We start from the raw sequence: 19676 nt of genomic DNA, 5'->3' as shown, positions 1-19676 counted from the left end.
TCTTGTGAAAGCCTTTGGTCTTCCAGTGCTAGGCATTACTGGCCAGCGTGACCAGTGCTCCCTGGTGCAAGTCCACCTAGAAGCTATCACCGATTAGAGCCCTGCCATCCCAGGTACTGTCCATCACCAGCAGCTGCTTGCTCAATTTGTGAGTCAGCTGCGGGGAACATCGCTTTGGATGCACGCAGCTAGATGTTTAGATACTGCAGGCCAGAACACTTTGTAGAGCAGAAGTTATTAATGGATTTATACAATAGGGGCTTATTTGTGGCCTCAGGCTTTTGAGTTGATAAGATAAACAGGATCATTATCAGTATTGCTCCCAAGCCTCATTAAGCAGTTGTAACCTAAAGTGAGCTGAGAACCACCAAGGTGCTGAGATATGGTGAAACTCTTTCATTTTTCTTCAGTAAAAAACTGAACTTTTGCTATCAAGATTATGATGGACTTCATTGGAACCTCAATACCCTTTTTCAAATCAGAGAGGCTCTCTGTTCTCTGCTTCTGTGAATTAAAAGGGCCTTTCTGCATGTATTTGGATAGCAAAGATATAGCTCAGCAATATCTTGAGTAAGTACTATAGGTAGTGTGCTTTTGTGAGGCTGGAAAAAGGTGACACTTTATAATGGATTTGGAAACTACAGTGCGCTATCTACCTCTTATGATAATCACTAGCTATTTGGAAGCCTCATGAAAATGATAGATGGTCTCACTTCTTTGTGAGAAATGGAAAAGTTCAGAGCATTGCAGTAGAATGGACTTGAGCAAATTTGCAATTAGTCTAAGCCTAGAAAAGAATAAAGGAGAGACATAATAGTCTTCAAATACTTTATAGAAGGCTGTTGCAGTTCTCCAGATGTGAAGAAAGTAGCAAGTAAGAGGTAGCGTGGCTTAAACTAGTAAGGAAGGTTCAGAGTGAAAAGTTGAAAACTTCTTGAAGTGTAAGCAGAGTAAAGCTGTGAAATAGGCACAGGCTATGAGACAGGAGATTGCAGGAAACAGGCATGTGTGCCTTTGCACTTTTGTTCACCAACCTTCTGTGTGGAAGATGTTAGTCTGATGTAAGCCGCCAAGGAACAGTAATGGGCTTATTCAGAAAGGCAAGGGACAAAGCAGCAAATGATTCATTCAATGACGCTACTCAAGCACAATCTGTTAGGGTTGCTGCAGATGGCAGAGGAAAATTATTTACATCTGCAGTACAGATAAACCCTGCAATTTTCATGCCAAAAGACAGCATCATTCTTGTCCTGAGATCTTTTTCTGTTAGTAGCAGGCACACACATAATGCACAGGGCGGTGAGCAGTGCTGTAGAGTGGCTGTACTGAACTGAGGTTTAATAACACGGCCTCTGCCTGGCTGAATGCTTTCAATGTCTTTGCAATTTTCCATTCCTCACTTGGGAAAGTATACCTTATAAAATGCTAAATATGCCTTATAAAAAGCAAAGTATGTTTTACATTGCCTTTCTTTTCTGTATTTGATGTTTCCATAAACATACCTCCATCACAGTATTTTTATTTGAAACCACTGCAGTCCCACAGCGACTTGCCTAGGACCGGCTAGACACCATCCATGCATCCATTCTGCATGCGTGCAGGGTGAAAGAGCTTTCTGTTCTCCAGGCTCTGGTTTGGACTCCTGTATGGGGAAAGGAAGCTCTTTCTCACTAGAAACTCACTAGAAACGGACTCTTCTGTGCCTTTTGTCTGTTATACATAATCAGTAGCATTACTGGAAAAATTCCATCTGGTGCTCAGAGGTACTTGGGAAAGGTACTTGGAGCGCTGCCAGGATTCTGCTTCTAGCCAGAGGTTTGGTTTTAAATAATTGTGCCAGAGCCCCTTCGTTTGCTGCAGCTCCAAGCAGTGTTCCCAGAGTGACCCCTCACAGCATCCCTTTGATATCCACCTGTGTGTCTTCACGTAATCACGGCTGTCCTTAAGGCAGGACAAAGCCGTCTCCCCAGATTGCAAAGCCCATGATCTCCGCGTGGCTCTGGACAAATGCATGACGCATGACTCCTGTCATGTTGCTCGCATGCAGGGTGTGCAGTCACGCATGGGGCATTGGGGCAGCAAGGAGGTGAGATCCAGTCACTTTGTTTGCAGAACAGCACTGTGCGGATGTGAAGCACCGTGGAAAAGCAGAGGAGAGAGGTTTGGTTACATATGTGCATCCACCCAGCTGTCGCCCATTAATTTATCCCCAAATGAACTTTGTTCTCGTAATTTCAAAATAGGTGGCTAGTTAGGGTAGAGGGATCGTTTTACTGTGTGACCATGAAGAATCTTAATTTCAAGAAACGTGTTTTACTGTGAATTTATCCTCACACTCAAGATACGAAGTTCTTGACAAGTGGAGACAATCTCACAATGGCAAAGTTCTTCCAAATTAAATTTTTAATTGCTCTAATAACTACAGAAATGTCACGTTGCTCTTACAGGGCAGGAAAATAACAAAGAAAGTCAGGTACAGATGTTCCATCTGCTACTCTAAAACCCCTGATGGTGAATTTTAAAATCCACGGATCAAGGAAAGAGAGTTTATCTTCTTTAATACTTACAGTTTCATGAGAAAGGCTCTACCAAGAGCAAGCAGGTCACCAGGCTAACCTTTCATCATTTCAGGATGAAAAACCTCTCTGAACGTTCTTGTAGTTTACTAGACCCCTCATCTTTGCCATATGATTTTTATTTATTTATTTATTTATTACCCTGTGAAATCCCATCTGCATTACGTATTCCTTCTTTATACCTCACCAGGTTATAAGTTGATTAACTCCTTTATGTGTGTGTGTGCGTTGTTCATGAGACACAGCAAGTTAGATTTGGGTCTTGGGATCACAAAACACTGGAGGGCTCAGATGCAGTAAGAAATGGGTTGTCGGTAGGAACTGAGCTTCCTGGTGGCACTACCTTTCTGGAGTTTGGACTACCTTTCTGAAGTCCATAAATGTGTGGGGAATGAGCGTACCTGCTAGGGAGCACAAAGTGGAAATTAGCTGTGTGGACTGACCTTTATTCTAAGGATTGTGAGCAGCTCTTGAGCAGACTTGTTTGTATGGATCAAGCTGAAAGCTGGTTTTGCTTATAATCCCACCTTTGTTATTTTAGTAACTGTTGAGGTTGAGAAAAAGAGCCTTACCATTTTATTCCATGTACAAGACCAAATCTTGGGGAAATGTAGAGTGCTATACTGGCAATCCAGCTTTAAGTTATTTATTTATTTATTTATTTATTTTTAATGGATTTTTAAAAATGGAGTTAATATTACAAAAACAGAACAAAACAAAACAAAGCAAAACAAAACAAAACAAAAAAACAACAGCAATTTAATAGCAGTGCTACTATATTTATAAATAAGGGGGAAATATTCATGAATTTTTTCCCTGAATGAAGCATCAAAACACACCACCACGGTTTGAGTTTGATGTTGTTTTGTTCAGTTTCAATTTAGCAGCAAGAGCTGCTCGAATTTTGTGAATGCCATATGGAGCCTGTTTATAAAACAGTTATCTGCTCTTTCTATACAAATTCTAATGTGCTTTAATTATCTTCATTGGACAGCCTACATTACCTGTAATGGCTAATTATTCTGTCATCTAAAAACCTGTGTGCACTCTTGGAAATTAGTTTATATAAACCTTTGAGCTTCTTTTGTCATGAACAGCTTTAATTCTTAGCATTTTTTTCCTTGCATTTTGAAAAAGTGGGGTCAGCTTTGCTTATTTCTGTGTGAGTGTTTAGTGCAACAGCATCCTGATAAGAACTCCCATGTGGAACAACAATAATAGGCCCTGCCAGCCTCAGCCTCATCCAAAATGGGCCCTGCCAGCCTCAGCCATCCTGTGACTCTGGGCATGCTCTGGCTGCATACTGGTGCTTGGAGAGCCAGGATTTGGGGAGGGCACAGCTCACCCCTGGGCACTGCCTGCACCCATGGGTTTGCCTGGAGTGGCTGCATAAGGCACAAAATATGCTGAGGCTTCCCCAGCTCCTCACTCAGACATCTTCTCCCCAGCTCCTCACTCAGACATCTTCTTCCCGCAAAGAGGGCAGGGCTGGCGTGGGCAGAGAAGTGAAGGGCTGAAGATGGAGTCGTGGCACTCACTCACAAGGTTAATTATTTAGTGAAGCAGACCAGCATTAAGTCTCAGGATGTGTATGCCAGGTTACTACTTATTTTGCATGAGGCAGAAAAAAAGCTCATGACTCCAAAGTTTGCAAAGCAATTCCATGTCACATCAAACAACCTCTTTGTAACAGAAGTTCAGAAAAGTATACTACAGATCCCTAAATACCACGCGTGTTCCAGATGGTTGCAGTAAAGGGAAAACGACTTGAAAATAGGTCTCTCACCTGAGTGTTTTCCAGTGTTGATTAATATTTAAATAGCACTTTTATTTTAAGAACGTAAGTGAGTCTCTTGTAGTCTTGACATTCTCCCAAACTAGCAGGAAGAACAGTGGTGCTTTAGCAATCAGCCAGAGATTTGGATGAGCACTAGTGAATTTTCAGCTGATTGTTCCTTTTCAAAATTGTTTCTGAAGACGTGCCTCAGAACTGCTGCTCATTTGTAAGGGATGCCTTTGCAGAGATTACAGGCTGGACAATCATCTTTGTTAAATTCAACATTTTTTCAGCATTCTCATCTGCATCATCCCTGTTTGTCCTTTTGAAGATTTTTGGACAAAGCATGTCCCCTTTGAAAAATCACTCCGTTATTTTTTCAAGTCGAATTAGGGTGAGATTTTTCCAATGCCCTTAGGGATTATTGCTTATTGATTATAATTAATTATTGCTAATAACATTTAATAATATTAATTGCTATTAATATTTGATGCTAAGTGTTAATGCCGTGACGTGAAAATCAGAAGCATCACTTCACCTGCAGCAACTCAGCAGCTCTGCTCATTTAAGAACAAATCATTTATTTCCCTCCAACTGTAGGCTTTGCTTATAAGGACTGCTATTAGTAGCTTTACTTCTACAAAGCATACGTTGTCCACTTCAATAAAAAAATCCATAGTGGTGCCTTCTTCTTCACAGGGATGTCACTACCAAGAGCTCAGTGGGCTGCAGCGTGGATTTGTGCTCAGCAGATCTGTACTCTCTGTGGTGTCTGTCAGCCTGCTGCCACCTGGGAGTGAAATGCCCCTGCTATGGTTTAAAACCAGGTCAAGTACATTTATTTAGTTTAAGGGAACATATTTTTGACAGCAGTGTTTGCGTTTAAGCCTGTGTTAGAGATGAGTGATGCTGACCATGCAGAAAAGCAGCCAGAATGATGTAGTCATTGTAGTTATATGAAGAAGTTGAGTGATCCAGGTAAATTTCCAGTGTAAATCCCTAAATTTGGCCTATTGTCATCTGTGTGAGATCTTACTGACCTTTCTGTAAGCACGCATCATCTGGAGCACATCTGCATTATATTACATCCTAATACATTGATGCAATACTGCTTTTGATTTTTAGAGATTCTTGCTCAAGAAAAATGTATTTTAAAATGATTTTAAATGACAGTTTTCTCTTTATCTTAATGAGTCAGCCATTAAAGTGATCGATTCATTAATTCTAATACTTGGTATTAGACAATTAATCTAATTAGAAATCTAATTTCTCTGCTAAAATATTAAACACACTCATTAATACCTGCCAGCAAAATAATTGTAAGTGAACCCTCTCATTAGTGCTTTCCCGATTCCTGGCCAAAATAACACAACTGTTGTGCAGTTACTTGAAAGCACCATGGCAGAATTTAGTAGCAACACTTCAAATGAAAATCATTGCTGGGGCAGATCTCTGCTTTATCATCTCTGTGAGGTTTCTAAAGGGAAGAACAGATGTGTCTGCTAAAGTATTAACATACTTATAGTTATTTATTAGTCTTCTGATAACCTTATGTTTTGGGGGAAACTAGCCCTTTATATTCAAACATTAATTTCTCCTTTTTCAAGGAGAAGTTTAACAAGGAGAGAGTGATCTGTCAGCTGGTTTCCAAAGCATCTGTTCTGAGGTACTTTCTAAGTACTGGATTTCAGTCTTGAGACTTCTCTGCTCTCATATAATAGCAGGACTGAAATATCTGATTTTACATGGCTGTGATGCAACTCATTCCAGGGAAAATTTCAAAAAAAGGTGACAAACCCACCATAAACTCCCCTGACAAATTGAAATAATAACAATAATAATAACATCAATTAATAATAATAATAGTGGCATAATAATAATAATAATAATAATAGTTTTTTATATAAATTATTCAATATCTTTATAAAAGTCAGACTCAAATGCCCTCTACAGTGCCTCTGGGGTAGTTTCTTAAATGCAGGCAGGCTCATTGCAAACAAATCATGCAGTATGGACATTAACTCCCAGGACTGCCCAGGCAGTCTGGGTTTCCCAGGTCGGTGGAAAGTCCTGCATGGGAGGCTTCCTTCCCCAGCTCGTGCCCTCCAGGTGTTAGAGCTGGTGGCTGCACCTCTGCTCTTAGGTCTAGAGCTGCCTTGTAGTTAAGCTGCTAATTTTCTGAGATGCTTTGCAATACATACGCCTCCACAGACTGTTTTGAGGATCGGTACACTTTTCTGAGTGTCTGGAATAGGGCCATGTTTGAGATTGCCTGAGCCAGAAGTTCATCCCAGAAAGGTGGGATTTACGGTCTCACTTTCCAAAAAGCCTTTGGTCGCCAACATTATGTAGTAATTTTTGAAGATTTTGCATCTCCTTGGGATTTGGGACTGAATTATGGCTTTGCTCTCTTCTAAATTGGTTCACTTGTTTGATTTTTATACAACAATTTGCTTACAGCTGAATGTTAACCTAGGATGGACAGTGCAACACATCATTGTGAAGAGCTTCAGGAGCAGACATTTCCAAAGATAAATTTTAACAGACAGACATATTTTGTTATACATCCGCACTGAATAACTTAATGTGTAGATCGTAGTCAGCATGAGCTGAACTACAGGGGGGCTGCTGTATGGGATCAGAGAAGGAAGATAATGGAACACCATGGCTGGTGGCAGGGAGATTGAGCAGCTTAAGCTAATTATAAATTAACAGCTTTAGTTATTATTTGGCCTATTTTCTATGTGAGTATCACCTTAAAATGTCATTTGGAGCAAAATTTAGTCTTGTTAGTTCCTGCACGGCAGAATTGGAGCTCTGGCACACCCCAGGGAGTTCATACTCAGTCAGGTGCCAGTGTGAAAGTTTGTGTCTCAAGGTACATTGCAGGATCAGCTGCTTAGCTGCTTCCCAGCCATGCTGTGCTGCCAGCTGTTTGAATATTGCTTCCCAAGTCTCAGAAATAAATGCATGTTGTGTTATTGGTAAATTGTGGCTGGTATTTTGTGTTGTCTCTCTAGGAGGTTTGTCGAGATGGAAATCCATGTGCAACCTCTGAATGCTTTGAAAATTTTAATGTCTACATCTGTACGCTGCATAGAGTGGATGACAGAGGTTAGGACTGGGAGTTCTCCCTTAAACCTTCTGCAAAATTGCATTGCTTTGCTCTTCATATTCAAATGTGCCTGCACTTGACAGGTTGCACTGCTGTTGTTAGACTCAGGAAGGACTTAGGAAGCAGCTGACGGTGTCAGTCCTGTCTGAGAAAAATTGGGAGAAGAAATCCCAATGCAGAGCTTCTCCTCCATCTAAAATACACATCTAGAACATTTTCAAAAGGATATAGTTTTACTGAAGAGCTAAGAAGAACAAAAGTTGCTGACCTCATGATATCTTTGTCTTTATAAAGAGTAATTTTTGTAGTCTAGAAAATGATACATAAATATTCTCTGTACCCTGTGGTGCCTCATTCATCTAATTTAAGTTTGTGTTAATGGCTTTTACAGCAATACCATTGTTATTGTTAAGGGAATGCTCTTGTGTCTACTAGGCACTGTAGAGATACAGTATCTGTATAAACCATGCCAGATATTCTGCTGCACATCTAGAGGTTTCTACAGACAGAGGTCAGGGCAGTAAGAATTCTGTCTGGGGTAACAGTCATAGTGGAGGTTATGATGACCTGGCTATTTGTAGACAAGGGATTTCCAGAGGCCAATTTGTAACATATGCATTTTCTTATCTAATATTTGTAATTGGTTGTGCTGTGCTGGGTTTTGCAGAGGGATGAATACACCAAGGTATTGAATGAATACACCATTAGACTATGAAAGTCTAATGATGTGCTGATAAAAATGTATAGAACTCAGTTATTTCTCCCCTTTTTCTTTCAGGAAACAATTAGTCTAGTATGCACCCCTGAATCTCATCATTAAAGTAAAAAATGTTCAAATATGCTTTGATTGACAGTTTCTAAAAGCACTGATGTGGGAAAAGATGTTTTTCTTCAGCCCCACATATAATTATAATTCTCATTGAAATTCTTTCTGTAAATAGGTTGATGCTGGGAATATAGTTTGAGAAGCTCACATGCTTTCCTGAAATTTATGCTTCCCATGATAACAATAAATTATAAAACTCATGTTAAGTGCCTTCTGGTTCTCAGAATACAAATGTAGACTTTTCCTTCAGAGGCTAACTGTCATTTGCATCTGTGAAGTTTGTTACTTCTACACAGGACAGAAAACAAATATAAAACTGCTGCATTTTTGTAATTTTATAGATGTTTTAATTCATCAGTGATCCAGCAATATGTAGATACCATTTATGGTAATATTGCTGATATTTCTAAAGACAGACTAACTTTAGCACAATTCTGTCTAGGAAACTGTAGTTCCAGCTCTTAGGCTACATCAGTCCAAGCACTAGATGTCTACCTCTGTGTCTCACACCACTGATACCACTATCCTGAAGTAACAAAGGATAAAACTTCTACTTTAATTAGTAAATCTCTTGGACTGTGTTCTTCTGTCAAAAAAGTCTTTTATGTGAAAAGCTCTTGATTAATAAAATCCTCGTCAGTTTTCTGTCACTAGAGAAATCCTATGTTTATTACCAACTCAGCAACACCACTTTTGTGGTGTCTTTGTGAAATATCATGAATCTACACCCAAAAGACAGAAAATCATCCACTGTACCTTTGGCAACATAAAGAATTAAACCCCAGTAATGCTATGTTGTTCACATTGCCTTAATACTTAGCATTGGTTCTTTCTGAAAATGCATCACCAATGCACCATTATTATTTAGTTTTGTCATAAACCTTGTTTAGGTCTTAGGAGAGATTGAAGGTGCACCTTTTGCTGCTAGAACACACTTTCTGACAATCACAATTTGATATCAGCATCACTGGAGGACCTTTAAAGTGATCAGAAATGAAATAACACTCCCAATGACACTTGAGGTATTGCACCCTGGTGAAGAGGGAACTTCCCTTCATGCAGAACTGCCGGAGCAACACAAAGATGTCCAGCCCCACAGTCTGAGGTTTTCTCAGGCATGAATGCAGCAAGGAGTGGGAAGCAAATGGAGTAGCAGCAGTCATGCTGCACTCTAGCTGCTGCCTGCTTGCTCCAGCCCTCAATGGGCAGTGAGAAAGAGGGAACATCAGAGCATCTCTGAACCTGATCTCCTCAGTGCTGGAGGTTGCCAGAGAGCTCCAAAATGTGAAGAATAGAGAAGAAGCTTAAGGTTCTCCATAGCTGTGTTCCTGCATGCAGTATGGGTATAAGTGGTGTATTCCCAGCGCTTGGCAGCACTGCAAAACTCAGCACTGCACTGCACGGCGTCACTGCTCTGAGAGGGGGCATCTGAAGAGAGGGAAAATCCCCCACAAGAGTCTTGTTCTTCCCTCTGCATCCTAGTCCCTGAGACTAGATGTTATTATTCAGTATCCTAGTATCACTGTGTTCTCAGTTCTCAGCTTTAATTCTGTGGACAAAGCAGTGTAAAGAGTGTAATAATAGTGACTAAAGGGGGAAAAGAACCGTGAAGATCTTTTAATTCTATAGGTGCTTGATAAAGAATGCTCAGGCTTCTATGAAAAATCTTGCATCCCCATATCAACTTAAAACCATCAGTGATACAGCAGAAAACTTCAGGAAAAACTTTGCAATTGGAGAACTTCTCTGATGTCCACAAAAGAGACACTCAGAATCAAATATATGCTATTATTTTTTTAAAGAATGTATAGGATAAAAATAATGCTGCTGCATGAAAATGAGATAATTGCCACACTAAGGTCTTGCCCGATATTTCTTTATTTTCTCAGTTGAAACAGTCTTAACTTTCTCAGGCAGTGCACGTAGCAGATGGATAAGCCAGGTCTTCCAAAGAATGGTTTCTGACTGAAGATATCGATGAGATATTCTGTTATTACTGGCAGTGGTTTTGTTCTATACTAGCTGTAAGTATGTTACCTTTGCTATTTTCAAAGATTTCACATGGAAATGTTGGACTGAATCTAACACTGCATTATGGTAAAGTAGTCCAAAGTGTGTGAAAACACAAATACATATAGCAGAAATAACTTTAAAATAAGGCTGAAGTTGCTTTTAAAATTGACAGTGCAAGTTTTAATAATAGGTAAATACATATAATTACAGAGTGTTTCTCCTCCTTGATGTCCAAAACACTCATTTTTTGCTAAATTCCACTCAGGAAATATGTATTTCTTCCTCACTTACTTTATTTGCCAGTGCTTAAGATTACAGAAGCCTAGAGACTGACCTTGCTTATAATTCAAAGTATGTTAAGGAGCAGCTTGAACATCTTGGAAACAGCGTATGTTTGAGCTATACTGTTTCAAACTTCCTGGTCATGCTGAGGTCTGATTTGAGTATGATTTAAATACTTATAGCTTTCCTGAAGGTCTGGATGAAAAAAGAAACACTGTGTTCACTGCAATATTAAATAATAAAGCTTTTCTGAAGTGTTGGGTGAATATCTTTAGTAATAAATATAAATCAACAAAGGGACTTTGAACCTACGGTGTCCATACTGACTGGGGGCTGAGGTAATTAAGCAGGAATCAGCAGAGATGTGCCTTCATCTCTAATGTGCATTTTTTGGGTGAGGACTGTGGCTATATCTCTTCCAGCTAGCACACGTGGCTAGGCATGTGGTTCTGTATGTAATCCAAGCCTTCCAAGTGTTAATTTTATCTATGTTTATTTTGGTGTGGTTTTTGAAGCCTGCTGTGTGATTTTAATTGGAAGAAAATTTTAACTAAATTACTTGAAATTCCACTCCCTGGGATAAATGTTTAGAACAGAACAAAATAAGAAGGGAAAATTAACTTGCAGTTTGCCGTCAAGGATGTTAAGAATAGCTCATTGGCTAGTGGTATTGAGACATCAGAGATGATGGAAGGTATCTGCACATGGTTTTATTTAATTTATGCACATATGGTAATACTATAATAATTTGCTTGGGTTTTGTTGTGCAATGTTGTCTGTTACAATTTCGTGGTCATGACTAAGAAGCCAAGCTCCCTGCTTTTGAAGCTGACAAGGCGCGGCATTTTGTGTGCTTGTTCTCGGGGGGGACTTGCTGTCAATCTGATTTCTGTTAAAGACTGAGCTCTAATTAAAATGTAACAGTGAAAGAAATGCTACTAATTAACATGTATGTGCTCCCATGATGTATAACTTCTTAGGGCACAGAAAGCTGCAGAACAGCACTCTCCCTTAAATTCCACTTCCCTTCATTACGGACAAGAGCGTGCATTGGATCTCTTACAGCAGTCCTGGAAACACTCCGAATCCAAGAGCACTCCTGGGAACTCATGCCTGTCTCCAGGCGAAGCGAAAGGAAAAGTCTTTGGTATCTTCCATGGCATATGCTTATTTTTACCTTTTATTCTGGCAGACACACCGCTTCTTGCGTATTCCCCTGTGGCCTGGGTATTGGAAGTAAGCGAGGTAAATGACTTTGCATTTTCCCGTTATGACAGAGGAGTTGCATCCCACATTAACAAGTCTTAAGAACATATGTGCACTGTAACTCACATATTGATTATATATGTTTCCTGGCTAATATATAGACAAAACATGTGAAGAAACAGTGGAAACTCTTTCATTCAGAACTTGAAGCTTTGCAGTTGCGAGTTGATTTTATATTTTAGCTTTTCCTTTTCACATTAACTTCTTTGCCAAGCTGCATGTAAACCTTCTTTGTCTAGAAAATGCAACCTTTTCAAGAGTAAAATATTCCAGGGGTTAGCTGAAACCGGTCTTAGCAGTGCTGTTCTCCTGGCTTCATGCCTATGAAAGTGGTTAATGGTTGGAATTTATGTCACAGAACACATAATAATTTGTTAGAAGAAACTGGATTCAGTCACAGCACAGGCATTTTTCTCTTCCTGTCATTATATTTTGTGAGGACTTACTTATTTCCTGCAATCTTAGCCCATGTGAAGAAGAGAATGATAAAATTTCTGAATAATTTTTTTTCTGAGAATACATTTATACTCCAGCTGACCTTTGGAGTAAATTTGAACTATTAGATTTTCCCACATATTTATAGCTGTAGCCATGCATCTTTGCCAACAAATCTTACAGACTTATCCACCAAATATTTATTTATGGTAAAAAGACAATTTGCACTTGAAACACTGTAGAAAAACATCAAAGCTGTTACATTTCAAGTTAAGCTTTCATTTATAGTCGTATTTTTCTGTGCTGTCATCAGCCAATGTTACATTCAAATTCATAACAAATTTACCTAAGATGATTGTTTGCTTCATTTAATTCCTTTCTGAGCTGCTAAACACTGTCTGTGAAAGTGATTTTCCTGAGACCACTCTGGCATATATAAAATACTGGGCTGTTTCTTTCTGCTGAGCATCCACAGATTCAAAATATGTCTTATTCCTAGGCTTCTTCCCCCAAGCTTATTTGAACGGGATGGATGTATTTCAAAGAATGAGTTGTTCTGCTTGATGTAGCTTTGTGTAACATGCCCTTTCTGAGTAAACATTGACTTGTAAGTCACACTGCTGTACAATAAAAGTTGTGCTGATGATGACTCTGCCCTATATTAAGAAAAAACAATGCTGAAATCTTAACTTACAAATAAATACTGTCAATTCCATTTTGTGTCAGACTTTATCGAAACGTTTGCTTACGCTACACAATATATCCTATTCTTGACTACATTAAAATATATTTCCAAGGAAAAATGTTTGCTGGTAAAATTTGACCAGAGAGTGCTTGCGGTCTGAGAATTTGATCTGGATTTGGGTTTGGGGTTTTCTTTTGGGGCTGCACATGTACGGAGTTGAGTGTTCTGCCCATCTTGCTGTGCCATGGGGCTCCAGGGCCATCCCACACGCATTATCTGACTTCCACCCTGGACAACACCTGTGTAAGCACCTTCTGGGCAGATATTAACAAATTACATTCCCAAAGAAAGCCGGAACATGAAGGAAGACGAATACTTGCGTGCTGTTGAGTAACACCCCTGTGGAGCAAGAACTGGGTGTCTGAAGAATCCAAGGGCAGAGCGTGCTTGGTGCTGCAACTGTATGTGGGATGCAATGGGCCAAGGAAGAGCCGCTCTCCAAAGGTCTGCATTAACTCATGGCTTCCTTGGGCAATGACCGTGAAAGTGTGCGAAGGCCCCAATTCACCAGCGCCATTAAGAACTGTTTCTTTTTAAACATACCTTTAAATCTGGTCACAAAACATACATTTAAGTGCTTTGCTGAGCTGGGGATTAAATGTAACACCTGTGTTATACACTGCGTTTATGCGCTGCAGGCATTGAAGAGGGTCAAATGGGAGATCATTTATCCTAATTACTGTGATGTAAGAGGAGCAGCAGGCAGTAAAGGGGCGAAAATTCTTTAATCCTGCTATGTACAGAACAAAAGCATATTCAACACTCTTTCAAAATGTGTGATGGTGTATAATTTCCCAGGTCTCTGTCAATCGTTTTATAACCACACTGAAAATGGATTTGCCCTGTCAACGTTAGTTGAGAAACCCTTGCTGCCAATAATTGAAACCTGTAATAGCAATAGATTTTTTCTAAGAATAAATGGGCTTTGAGATCCTCCAGCATAACTCAATGTAAAACAGTTTCCATTATCTGCCAGTGTTTTTACCAGCCCAATCTCCTCAATGTCTGTTTTAAGCATTTCTTCTTTGTAAAGGTAAGAAAAAGAATGTTTTAAGAGTCTTTATATAGCAAATGTATTTGTACTTCTACAGCAATATTGTCATTATTTTGTACTGAGAAAAAGTAATGTGAATTTCAGCCCCTCTAAAAATGCTGCAAGGTTATTTCTTAACTTTGATGATAAAACTCAACTGCATGGCACTTAATGAAGAAAAATAAAATAGACCATTTAGATGGAGGGAAAGTAAAATAGCCTGTAGAACAAAACAATTCATTGAATACCCATCTATATTCGAAAGAAGAAAAGTAGCAATTGTCGTATGATTTTTTATCATGTGATTTATTTTTTTTTTGGTCATTTACCATTGTGCAGTAGCATTTTTGCAGTAGAGTTTTTGTATTGTACAAAGTTACACAGTTATAGCATCTCTGTTTTTATAGTGGCAGTTTCTCTCTATCCTACCAAACATGCCTAAATAAAGGAACAGCCAAAGCTATTCAGTATTTACATACTATCCAGCCTTGCTGTCATATGTGGCAGAGTAGCAAGGTACATCACAGAAATGACATTTTCAAAAATTCTGTGTATTATGCTTACATGATTGCAGAACAGCAGGAGTTAGCATGGCATGGCATGTATTTAGAAAGCAACTGTTTTAAAGCACTTTTAAACTCTATTAAAACATTTTCAAATATTTTGGTAAAAATAATTTCCTGAGTATTGTCCTCTTGCCTACTTTTGTTAAGAGTTCCTAGCAGCCTTAAAGGCATTGAAGTGACCTGGGGCTGCACTGGGGGTCCCCATTTCAGCTCAGCTAGATGCCATGGGATGAATCTGTGAGTTGGAGTTGTACATCTACACAAGATTCATTGCAAAATAAGAGGGTGAATTTTTCAGTTTCATCCATGGTTGAAACTTAGTGGCTATTTTGAATTATATGAATTTAAGAACTGAGCTAGAGTTCATGATAAGCATTTTTGTATCACTTCTGTCTTCTTTACAGAATATGAATCTAGACAAATAGTTTTCACATGAACATAATATCCAAAGATTTTTATTTATTCATTTATTTACTCACTTACTTTGTATGAGACCAAGCACTTGGAATTTAATAACAAGAAGGAATTTGATTTTGGAAGTTGCAAGCAACTGGAGGGAGAATTTAGAATGGAACTATTTACTACATGTATATATTAACAACACACTACTACTGACAGATACTGAACAGTGTTGTTCAGAGCCACTGACCCAGTGTATGCTTATTTTAAGTACCTGCCCAAAATGAAAAAAAAAAATAAAAAAATTAGGAAATCTCAGTGACTGTGATAGGCTTTTTCAGCTGTTCCTCCAGCACATACATAGATGAGATTGCTTCGCTGGAGCTATAATGCAGAGTATAATACTCATCTAACGAAAAGGAAGAATCTGATGCATTAAGAAAATATAAGTGCTGATTTTCCTTTGCCTGATTTTTCACCTTCTGGGCTGCCCATGAGGCCAGTCTCTTCTTGCATTGGCGAGGCTCCTCTGCCGCTAATGTGTCTTGGGTACACTTTTCCAACTGCAGTCCAAGTTTTGTGCAATGCCTTTCACTCTAGGGTTGTATTTCCAGAAGAAAACCTCAGGTGGCAGCAGCATCATATCTTTTGTCACCAGTCCTGGTCTTCGTGCAATTCTTTCTTGTGCCACCAGTTCATTAGGACTTGTTAACGAGGGCCCATGTGCTTAACGACGTTATTAGCAAATCATCAGCCTATCGAAGAGTGAAAATGTTCTTTTCTGGCTGATTTACTCATGTGCATATCTCATTTGGAAGTCCTTCTATATCCACATTTTATATATTCAGGAAAATATTGTGTGCTTCTATATATTTGTGTATATGACTTTACTGACTCTCGAAAGGAACTAATTACCTTGGGTTGATAATGTGTTTGAATTGAATTAAATCTCCTAGAGCATTCTTTGTGTGATTTCGTGTCTCCTTTGAGATGAGTAATTGTCCACTTGCTGATTTCTTTTATGTGATCACATGTAACCAAAAAGGAAAGGGGAAGGTATTCAAAAGATCAGGAAAAAGGCAGTACAGAATACAGAAGGAAGGAGTTTGGGAACTGAGCAAGGAATAAAAAGTGAGAAGGATTCATCATCAGATATGCAGGAAATCAGAGAGGAAATGCAAAAGGGAGGAGAAAGCTAGAGCCTGACTAGAATAAGAGCTGCTTCCCACAGCTCCATTCCTGGGCTCTTGAACACCTGCAGTTTCCCTGTCCTGTTTCAAGACACCAAGTCATAGAAATTACCTTTGAGATTTCCTTCTATTCCCACTTGCAATGACTTTGTCTCTCCATATAATTGTTTTCTAGACACAGGACACTTCAATATTCTCTCCATACCTTGAGTTTCACTGCCAGTCAGCCAAAGATCTTTGAACTCTTTCAGTTTCCCCCTTCAGCCTTCTGCGTTAAAATATGCGTGTAGAAAATCATATGCACCAAAACTTTCCCTTCTGTCCTCCAAAAACACACAAGTGAGCAAAGAATACTCCTCCTGAGCACAGCATATTTGGGTTCATATTCCCGTAGCAGGACAGAAAAAGAAAATAGTTTAAGGATCAGCAGAGCATGTTGGTAACTATCAGAATTGTCCCAGAATGGGACTGGCAATGGGTCACTTCTTCAGCCTAGCCATAAAAAGAGCATGCTCCCTGTCACCCCAAGAGCTTATGACCTTCTTTACCCAACTGCAGCATTAGAACAAGATCGTCTTCGTCTTGTGGGAGTTCAGAATGGACACCAAATGACTTCAACTCCTTCTGCACTGGAAAATACACAAAATGGTGAATCTCTTCTGTTTTAATAGACTTTGAGGCATTTTTGGTATGTCTGCCAGATTTGATAATCTCATGTCTTCGATGGTGCAATATCCATCTCTTCATGTGACACCTTGGCCTGGTTAAGACACAGGTGAAGCAATTATTTGGAGAAGCATGTGGTGGTTAGGTGACTAAAGGTCCTAGCAGTATCCTCTCTGCCCAATAGTAGGATGAGAAACAGGAGAAGAGTTTGCATCCACAAATATCACCTCTTGTTGTATGGGATTCATCATGGGAGGGAATGGTTGGTAAGCCACATGCTTGTTTTAGGGACTGTGGCCAAGCATGGATACTGCTCAGCACAGTTTGCAGAGTGCATTCAAGAAACAGAGAATTTAGGATGGTGTGACGCTGTGTGGTGTTAAGATACTGATGGCATCTGTGGGTAATCTCAACAGGTCTCCTAGGCCAGCATCCTGCAGACACTACATCTCGTCATGCAGCAGGAAGGTGGGTGAGCATGGCCAGATGGCTCAGGTGGCACCCTGAGAGGCAAGGGATGCCCTTAGAGCAAGCCAGCCTCAACTCTGTGTTGTGTGCTTCCACTTGTTTGCCAGAATCACGTTCTCACACTCCATCTAGATTAACATGATACCTAAGCAGATCCTGCTCAGATCTTTTGTTGCTCAGAGGTCCCACAGGCATCTGCAGGGCTTCTCGCCCAGCCACAGGGTTGACTTGGGCTCCTGGACCAGCGATGCTGAACCTCGGTGCTCAGCAGAGCAGGGGTCCAGCCCCAGGATCCTCTGCTGAGCCTCTCGTCCCCCAGCACACTGGCGATAGGTCCAGGGTCATCTCAAAGAATATCTCAAAAATATCTCAACAAATATTGTCCTTGCGAATTTGCATTGCAGGTGAATTATATAATGCTCCAGTTGTTCCAACACTGGAAAGAAAGGGATGAAGATTAAAAAAAAAAAAAAAAGAACAACGCACAGTAACATTTTCTTCCATAGAAAGGGTTTGTTCAGAATTATTTCCAAGTAATATACATATAAAATAGCCCTTTTAGAATTAATTATGCACTGGAGATGATTTGATGTCATTTTATAAATGCACAGCCTAATTAAAATACAATTGCTGGTCTATTAAATATCTGTTTTACCCATATTTCTTTATGTTTTATTATCATGAAGCACAGTAATTTAAAATGTGCATTGACTTCAGCACGGGGCTTATACTAATATATAATTGTTATTCTTACTTATATTTGTGAGGAGAATTCTGAGATTTCCCTGGGCAGCCAACAAGGTATTCTGCATAAACTGATTGTTTTAAGCTTCCATAACCTCTTCCAGTTTGGGAAGAAGTAATTGCAAAGCTTCCAGCATCGCATGCACTCATTAGATGTGAATTGGCACTTTTATTTAATTTGGGTGTCTTACAAGGTGGTCTGTGCTCCCACACACTGTATCCTGTTCTCACATATTTTGAGGAAAAGTTTCTATAAAGCATCAATTTAGTCACAATGAAATATGAGTCAGTCGACACAAGCTTGGGGGTTTTAGGGAGCGGGGGAAGGACTTACCTCTCAGAAAGGAAGCTAAACTGATTAGGAAATAGAATAAATTGTTGGATGACTCTGGTGTGTACAAAGTGACTAAAATTGGGTTCTGGCAGGTTTTTTTTCTGTTGCCGTGGGAAGACTACAGTCACAAATAGATGCCTACAGCAAAGTGTTTCCTCGTGACGAGTAATGGGAAAGACGGGTGAGGAAGCCCAATGCTTCAGGCCTTTTCTGCCGTGGAAAGCTTTAGAGCTGCTTTAGCAATGTGGAAACTGCATTTGTGCTTAAAATGGAACAAGCGCTGCCGTGGCCAGGCTTCGGTTGCTTTTACAAGGTGTCACAGAAACCTGTCCAGATCAGGTCCCCATCCACGCCACAGCAATCAAACTCTTCATGCCCTGCTTCTGGTGGGGCTGCAGCTGTGGGAGCTTCAACAAGGATACTACAGGGGAAATCCCTGCTGTCTGATGCAGAAAGCCTTTGAGATGCTGAAGGAGCTGCCAGGAGGTTCATGAGTGGCCAGCACACGTTTAAACAACAGGCACAGCACAAAGGCACCTTCAGGCCATGAAGGCTTGAGAAACCACGTGGCCAGTTTTAAATATGTAATCTCTGACTTCAGCAAGACTTCTCACGTCCTTAATATTTCAGACTGGTTTTAGGTGTGTGCCAATGTCACAGAACTGTGACAGCTTGACATCTCACCTATGGCTGGCTTGTGACAGAAGTGTCAGAATGGCCAAATGGATTATTAGGCTCTACTTTTCCATCCCCTCTGCCCTGGGGGAAGGAGGACATCTAGGTGTGGGTTTATAGTCCATGCTTTAGCAGTCATTCAGATGCAGTGATAGTCAGTACACACACGCACTTCTTTTCCTCAATTTCTACAGTTATGCTTAATTTTTATATCCATACAGAGAAACAGCAAAGTCACAGAAATGCATCAGTAGAAGCATTGAGCTAAAATGATCTTATCCTGATGAAGCTTTCACTATCTGTAAAAGCAAAGTGAGCATATTGGCAATAATAACTGTTGGCCAGGACGCCAATGTACGTGACGCTGAGGACAAAGGCTCTCAAGGCACAGTGCCTCAGAGAGTTCACAGCTAAGGAACATAAGCCAGATGTTGGAAATCAGTCTGTGACCCGCTGAAATTAACACAAGGCTTGTGCTGATTTCAGCAAGGCAGACTGTCAGCCAGGCTCTCCAAGCAGGGTAGAAATGAGATGAATAGATCTGAAGGCCAGATGAGACCACTGTG

This window comes from Aythya marila (genome assembly GCF_965140915.1).
Source record: "Aythya marila genome assembly, chromosome: 1".
Classification (NCBI taxonomy): Eukaryota; Metazoa; Chordata; class Aves; order Anseriformes; family Anatidae; genus Aythya; species Aythya marila.
Note: the sequence above shows the minus strand (reverse complement) of the source record.